This window comes from Triticum aestivum, chromosome 5B, assembly GCF_018294505.1.
Source record: "Triticum aestivum cultivar Chinese Spring chromosome 5B, IWGSC CS RefSeq v2.1, whole genome shotgun sequence".
Lineage (NCBI taxonomy): Eukaryota > Viridiplantae > Streptophyta > Magnoliopsida > Poales > Poaceae > Triticum > Triticum aestivum.
In genome coordinates this window covers 284,512,833-284,521,603 of record NC_057807.1, presented here as the reverse complement: position 1 = coordinate 284,521,603, position 8,771 = coordinate 284,512,833, and positions in this window count along the sequence as shown.

The window sequence follows — 8,771 nt, the reverse complement described above, 5'->3', positions numbered from 1 at the left end:
AAAATTTTCTGTTCGTGGGATTTAGAAAATGTTCACAAAAATTCAAAATTTGTTCACCGACCTAAAAAATGTTCATTAAATTGAATTTGTTTATCATTTTCAGAAAATGTTATCAAATTCAAATTTTTGTTCATCGCATTTAAAAAATGTTCACCAAAATTCAAAAATTGTTCACTGTTTAAAAAATGTTCATTAAATTCAAATTTTGTTCATCATTTTGAAAAATGCCCATCAAATTGCACTTTTTTATCGGATTTAAAAACTATTCACCAAAGTTCAAAATTTCAAAAAATGTTCATCGAGTTGAACTTTTTTGTTCATCGGATTTTAAAAATGTTCGCCAAAATTAAAAAATTGTTCATTAAATTGAAATTTTGTTCATCATTTTCAAAAAATGTTAATCCAATTGAACTTTTTTGTTTATTGGATTTAAAAAATGTTCACCAAAATGCAAAAATTGTTCACCAACCTAAAAAGATGTTCATTAAATTAAAATTTTGTTCATCATTTTCAAAACAAGTTCGTCAAACTCAAGATTTATTCATTGATTTCAAATTTTGTTCATGAAATTTGAAAATTGTTCATCATTGTTAAAAAATGTTCGCTAAAATTTAAAAAATGTTCATTCTTTTGATTTGCAAATATTTTTTTGAATTCAAGATCTGTTTTTATGACAATTCACAATATTTTGAGTTTTAGATGCAATCACGAGTTATTTTAATATAGAATAAATCAAAAACAGAAAATAAGCAAAGGAAAAGTAAAAAACAGAAACCGAATAAATCGGGGGCGCCCGCCAAGTGCATGGGCCGGCCCAACTGGGTGAGCGGGGGCAGTGGGTGCGCGCTACGGCCACTGGGGGGCGCCCCACGCGCCATATAGGAGGTCTCTCCTTCGGGAGGCTCACAACGATCAGCGCCACTTGGCGCGCTCTCAGCCCTTCGCCGTGTGTCGTGCTCTAGGCGCTCCCTTCGGATTTTATCTTTATTTTTATTTTTCCGCACGCGTTTTTGGCTTTTTAAACGGGTTTTTTCGGGGGTTTTCGACATTTCGGTTTTCTACCGGTCTTCCTTAACTTATGGAAAAAAAATGCGCGAAAAAACGCGTTTTTGTTATTTTTTTTAACGTGAGTAATGGTTTTGCTTCCGCGAGAGGCACGATTTTGCTTTCGGGAGAGTCACCGGGTGCCTCTCCGAAACAGAAAAAAAACACGTTTTCTGTTTTGTTTTCCTTCTGCGAGAGGCACGGTTTTGCTTCCGAGAGAGGCACGATTGTGCTTTCGCGAGGGGCATGGCCGTGCCTCTCGGAAACGAAAAAAAACGTGTTTTCTGTTTTTTTTTCTTCTGAGAGAGGCACGGTTTTGCTTCCGCGAGAGGCACGGTTGTGCTTTCACGAGAGGCACGGCTCTCGGATACAAAAAAACATGTTTTCTATTTATTTTTCTTTCGCGAGAGGCACGGTTTTGCTTCCGCGAGAGGCATGGTTGTGCTTTCACGAGAGGCACGGTCGTGCCTCTCGGAAACAAAAAAAATATGTTTTCTGTTTTTTCGTGAGAGGAACGGTTTTGCTTCCACGAGAGGCATGGTTGTGTTTTCGCGAGAGGCACGGCTGTGCCTCCTCGGGGACGAAAAAATGCGTTTTCTCCTCTCTTTTTTCCGCGAGAGGCATGGGCATGCCTCTTTCGGAATGGGAAAAAATACGTGATCCCGGTTCAGTCTTTTTGTGAAAAAAAATGTTCGTCAAAAACTATCAACATGGGATCTAGTTATGAAGATCTCGACGCCAGGAAACTAAAGGTGAAAACGGTTCGCGGTTTGGACGCACGGTTTAAGAGATAAAACATTTTGAATAAACGAATCCAAAAAAAGGAAAAACTCACAGATAACGACAAATGGCGCACATGCAGCGCGTCACTTGTCACAACCTGAGAAGGTGGGAGTAATCTTTCCAACAAGCACTCCTTAAATAGTGATTTCGCCGAGTCACTGTGAGAAGTTTTGTTTGGTGTTGGACTGGCCCATTCGGGTTGGTGGCTGTTGGACCTTGTTTTTCTAAGCCCAGTCAGGTGGGTGTCTGTTAAACGTTTTTTCCCTGTAGCGATTGTGCTGTGTACATACCTATTCACCTATACAAAGCATTTGACCAGTGATTCAAAAAAACATTTGACCAGTGTAATTTTTTGTATTTTTGCGAATATAAAATTCATGTAAAATTGAAAATAAACACGAAAATATAGATCATGAAAAAACTCCAAGTTTAACACATATTCATAGAACAAAAGCCTTACATTTTGCAAATCAAAAGAGGCACATATCTCTTGCGTCAACCAAATCTCACCAACCTAAGGAAATGGCGGTAGATAGTCGATCAATCTCATCCATGTCGGCACCATTTGCCTGTGAAGTTGATGTATCTGATAGACATGCAGGAACAAAGAACTTCTGATCATTCCGAAATTGTTGGCACATAGTCAGGTTCTATCACATCAAACAAAATGAATATACCTTTTTTTATCATGGAAACGAACATAATTATAAAATGCCATAGCAGTGGAAACAATCATTTTCTGGGTTTCAAATTAATAGGTTGGCATCTTGAGTAGAATTTGCCATTTCGTCTTCAACACTTCATGGAAACTCTATGCAATTGCGCTTGCACGATTGGATCATGTTGAACTTATCCCTTATGGGGTATTCAACAAGACACCTGTGTGAAAGTTAGTGGGGATGACTTTTTTCTCCTTTGTACAGTGCGAGATATCTTATTCTGTTAGGATAGCCATCATGTATAAGGTAGTACTCCCTCCGTTCCGAATTACTTGTCGCACGTATGGATGTATCTAGATGTATTTTAGTTCTAGATACATCCATTTTAGCGACGAGTAATTTGGAACGGAGGGAGTACTTGTCTAAAAGAAACAATCCATATAAGTTGTAGCATACATAGATGGCATAAGTTACACTCCCTCCATTTCTAAATATAATACGTTTTGGCACTTCATTTGAAGTGACAATACGTCTTGTATTTAGAAACAGAGTGAGTATGAATTTACCAAATAGGAATGCTCACCCTTTGGAGGATGGGGAAGGTGGCTTTGTCCATATGCACTAGGTGACTTGTTGCTGCACTCCAGGAGGATCAGAGGCAAGAACAGAGAAGTATTTAGGGCTGCCAGTGTACATCGGAAGATCAAAAGAAAAAGCATTTGCCTACCTCAAAGACAAAATTTGGAGGAAATTCAGGGGTGGAAAGAAAAAAATGCTCTCACGACGGGTAAAGAGATTCTAATAAAGGCCATAGCCCAAGCAGTTCCGGTCTTTGCAATGGCATGTTTGATATGACCAAGACTTTATGTAACCAGATTAGTGAGATTATCTGCAGATACTGGTGGAGTAATACGGACAAAGAACATACACTACTGTAGGATGCTGCTAACGCGACACTACAATCAGAGACCCTTCGACGAAACTGTGTGCGATGCAATAATCACAAACGGTGGTGTGAAAAAACCGTCAAAAAAGATGCAAAACGTTTGCGATGGCGGAGACATCAAACACGGTTCAGATTTTAGTTACGTGTGCGATGCTGGGCATACGGTTGATCCAGCAGAACTGTTTGCGATGAGGAAGAACAACAGAAATGGGCAACCATATCAATGTGTGTGCGATATATGGCATACAGTTCCCTCCGATGAGCTGTGTACTATTAGGGAATGCAACAGAAACGGTCAGCCAAATCAAGGTGTGTGTGATATACGGCATACGGTTCACTCGGACAAATTGTTTTCAATTAGGCAAGAGAACGGAAACGGTTCATCTTAACAAGATGTGTGTGATATGCGGCATTTGTGATCAGCCAAAAGAACACAGACGATTCGTGTAAACCAGATGTGTGTGATACGTAGCAAACAACCCACTCGGATGAACTATTTGCGATGAGAAATTATAACATAGACGGTTACTATAGTAAGTTCGTGTGTGATTCTGTTCATACAAAAAACTTTGAAAAATGCAAACTAGTTGCTTGCGGTGGCTAGGAGTATCGCACACGATGCGTCTGCGAGTACTCGTGTGCGATGATTAGTAAGTTACACATAATGAACGGCCGCAAGGGTGATATGCTGATCATGGAGTCCTAGAAGACCGTCGTCGGAAGGCCGCCGACTTAGCTTTTTAGCTATATTTTATTATAATTGTATGCATAAGTAGGTCGTGAGTGTTTTGTGCCTTGCGGCATGTGGCATTTTAAATTATCCTGAATATGTAAGACAATTATTAATCATTGCCATTGTAAATTTGCCTCAACGGCGAGTAGAGCGTGTGCAGGGATTCCACGTACCCGCAAAAAAAGCAAGGACTCCACGGCGAGCAACCATGTGGTCAACCTTATGGCACCCCGTGGGAGACACGACGGTGCATCCATAGGACACGATGGTGATATCATAACTGTGTGTGATAGTGGGCAGACACGTACACGTACATCAGAGAACAAGGGCCCACGTTTCGGGCTTCCGATGCGTGGCATACGGTTGATCCAAAAAAAATGTTTGCGATGAGGCAGAACAACAGAAATAGGATTTTATAGGCCCAGAACCATCAATAAATTTTGACTTTGTTTCTCGTCATATTGCAGATTACAAGGCAATAAGTGATTGCAAATCTGTTCACACCGATCAAACTAATATGTGTTCACACTTAGTACCGGACCCACTTGAAAATTACTTCACAGTTCCTCTCCTCGTCACCCACAAAACTGGTCTTTCCTGTCAAGTTGTTCCGCCATGACCGGTAGGAGGAGTTTCGGATGGGCATATAACCAGACAGCAAAGACCAAGGCCGCGGAAGCACTAGAGAGGTCCCGCCGCAAAGTGGCAGCCGCAGCAGAGATGTCCCGACGCGCCGCGGAGCCCTACAACGAGTTCTCACGGGCACGCGAGGGCTCTCACAAGCGCACTCACCGCGTCGGTGATCGCGACGAGCTGGCGTTGCTGAAGTCCTTGGCCTGCGATGACGACATTCTCGCTGGCCACATTAAGCAGTAGGAGCTGGTCGGTGGCTTGATGAAGCTACTCGAGATCAGCGACGCCTCGGTTGACAAGGCGACCGGCCTCGTCGAGCAACTCATGGGTGACAATGCGAAGCTCCTCAAGGCACTCGCCGAGAAGGAGGAGGAGGCCGCCGGCTGGAAGATGTTGCATGAGCAGAGCAGTGCCTCGGGGATGAAGCTGACAACAGTCGTCGATGAACTGATGGGTGACTTGAGGAAGCTCCGGATCGAGTGCGAGCAGGAGGTGGAGGAATTAGTGGCTGCTTTCAAGCAAAGTTGTGAGGAATTGAGGAAGGAGCTAGAGGATGTAATCGCCTGGCGATCCATCAAAGAGTAGATACAATAGCGATCTTGATCGTTGTCTACGATTTCCTTCTTCTCTTGCCCCCATGTCTTCCGGGCTTTGCGCATGTGGCATTTAAAATTATCCGGAATATGTAAGACAATTATTATCTGTGCCATTGTATATTTGTCGCTGTACTATCCGTTGCCATTTTATTTGTCGTCGTATTATCCGTTGCCCTATGTGGCAATTTAAATAATGGTGGAATACGAGTTGAAAACACGAACAAAGCAAATGCTGCCATGGATCACAACCAAACACCCTCCGTCCACCCCTAAAAAACCTCCGTCCATGTGCTTTAATTAGCCCATTAATGGAGAAGTTGTGAGCAAGGTGGGCGGCGGCTGGTGCATGGAGGTCAAAGAGCTTGTTTCTCGGTGAGCATGGGCGGCCTTGCTGCTCACATGTGTCCCGTCGAGCCTGCGAGGTGGACAGGATGCACACGTCCCGTCGAGCCTGCATGGTGGACTGCTCGCACGCGTCCCGTCGAGCCTGCACGGCAGACTTCTCGCGCTCGCCCCGTCTAATCAAACAGCTGCACGCACGCCACTGAGCATGGTTAAATATTGACACGGTTCATATAATACAACCGTTTTTGATATTAACGTGTCAGCTTATTGTTTCAAAAAGGATTTTGTTGGCTACTAACGTGCGCGCCTCTTCTCAAACTAGACGATTTTTTTACCATGGCATATATGTGCCATGTCATGAAACCATGCCAAGTTTCACGTTTTTTGGGCGAGTTTTTGATTTACTAGGATTTAAAAACCAAGATTCTCAATGATTTAGGAAGATGACAAGTTTGTAATTCATTCACATTCCTTAAATGAGACCTAAACATGCACCCAATGACACATGTATGATTTCCCACCCATTTTGCTTCATTGGATCATGTGCTTATAGTTCAAATTTGAATTATGGACTACATTAAATGCGTAGAAAATTTAATTAGTAATATATACAATGGCCAAACGAACCCTGAATAGTTTCAAATTTCGGTACGACACTCCAGTTATTCTATGTTGCTTGTAGAAAACAAAGTTCAAGGTTTGAAGAGGCAACGATTATCGTTTCGCCCACCGAAACCACGAGGGTTGCGAGAAGCTTCGGTTTGTAAGAGGCTTGTAATATAGCTTCGCCCAAATTGGACAATTATATGTACCATGTAGTGACACCCTGCCAAGTTTCACGATTTCCTGGTGAGTTTTGGATTTACGAAAATTTATAAACCGAGATTCACAATGTTTGTGGACAAGGTAGGGCGGCGAGACGGTTGAATTCATTCTCCTTTGTTCCATGGGACCTAAGCATGCACCCCAAGGACACACATGTACATTTTTTCTAGCCATTTTGCTGCACTGGAGCATGTATTTGTAGTTCAGATTTGAGTTATGGACATGAAATGCCTAGAAAACTCAAATAATGAATAAAAAGGGTCAAACGAACCCTGAATAATTTCAAAGTTCAGCGCGAATCTCACATTGTTCCATGTTGTGTGTAGAAGAAAATACGAGGATAGAAGAGGAACCGATTATAGTTTGGCCCAAAAGGGGACACATTTCCCTATCGAAACCATGAGGTTTCTTGCGACAGGCTCCGGTTTGTAAGAGGTTTGTAAAAGGTTTGTAATAAAGCTTGGCCCAAATTGGCAATGTTTTTACCACGACATATATGTGCCATGACGTGCAACGTGCCACCTTTGATGACTTTCTGGTGAGTTTTGGATTTATGGGGATTTGAAAACCAAGATTTCAAATGTTTGACGACGAGCCAAGACGCCGGTAAGGTTGTAATTCATTCTCATTCCTGGCATGGAACCTAAACATGCACCCAAGGACACATGTATAATTTTTCTAACCATTTTGGTGAACTGGAGCATGTATTTGTAGTTCAGATTTGAATTATTGACATTAAATGCCTAGGAAACTCAATTAGTGTATGAAAAGGCCAAACGAACCCTAAATAAGTATAAATTTCAGCATGGATATTATGTCATTCCATGTTTCCCGTAGAAGAAAATACAAGGCGAAAAGAGGTAGTGATTATGTTTCAACAACAAGGGGAACACATTTCCCTATCGGAACCACGAGGCTTCTTTGAGAGAAGCTCCAGTTTGTAAGAGGTTTGTAATAAAGCTTGGCCCAAATGGACAATGTTTTTACCACGACATATATGTGCCATGACGTGACACCATGCCTACTTTCATGACTTTCTGGTGAGTTTAGGATTTACGGGGATTTAAAAACCGAGATTCCAAATGTTTGAGGACAAGCCAAGACGTCGGTACGGTTGTAATTCGTTCTCATTGATGGCATGGGACCTAAACATGCACCCAAGGACATATGCATGTATAATTTTTCTAGCCATTTTGGTGAACTGGAGCATGTATTTGAGGTTCAGATCTGAATTATGGACATTAAATGCCTAGGAAACTCAATTAGTGTATAAAGAGGCCAAACGAACCCTAAATAAGTTTAAATTTCAGCATGGATATCTCGTCGTTCCATGTTGCCCGTAGAAGAAAATACAAGCCAAAAAGAGGCATTGATTACGTTTCGTCGCAGGGGAACACGTTACCCTATCGGAAATACGAGGCTTCTTTGAGAGAAGCTCCGGTCTATAAGAGGTTTGTAATAAAGCTTGGCCCAAATTGGACAATGTTTTTACCACGACATATATGCGTCATGACGTGACACCATACCAACTTTCATGACTTTCTAGTGAGTTTAGGATTTACGGGGATTTAAAAACCGAGATTCTAAATGCTTGAGGACGAGCCAAGACGCCGGTAAGGTTGTAATTCATTCTCATTCCTGGCATGGAACCTAAACATGCACCCAAGGACACATGTATAATTTTTCTAACCATTTTGGTGAACTGGAGCATGTATTTGTAGTTCAGATTTGAATTATTGACATTAAATGCCTAGGAAACTCAATTAGTGTATGAAAAGGCCAAACAAACCCTAAATAAGTGTAAATTTCAGCATGGATATTATGTCATTCCATGTTGCCCGTAGAAGAAAATACAAGGCGAAAAGAGGCAGTGATTATGTTTCAACAACAAGGGGAACACATTTCCCTATCGGAACCACGAGGCTTCTTTGATAGAAGCTCCGGTTTGTAAGAGGTTTGTAATAAAGCTTGGCCCAAATGGACAATGTTTTTACCACGACATATATGTGCCATGACGTGACACCATGCCTACTTTCATGAGTTTCTGGTGAGTTTAGGATTTACGGGGATTTAAAAACCGAGATTCCAAATGTTTGAGGACGAGCCAAGACGTCGGTACGGTTGTAATTCGTTCTCATTGATGGCATGGGACCTAAACATGCACCCAAGGACATATGCATGTATAATTTTTCTAGCCATTTTGGTGA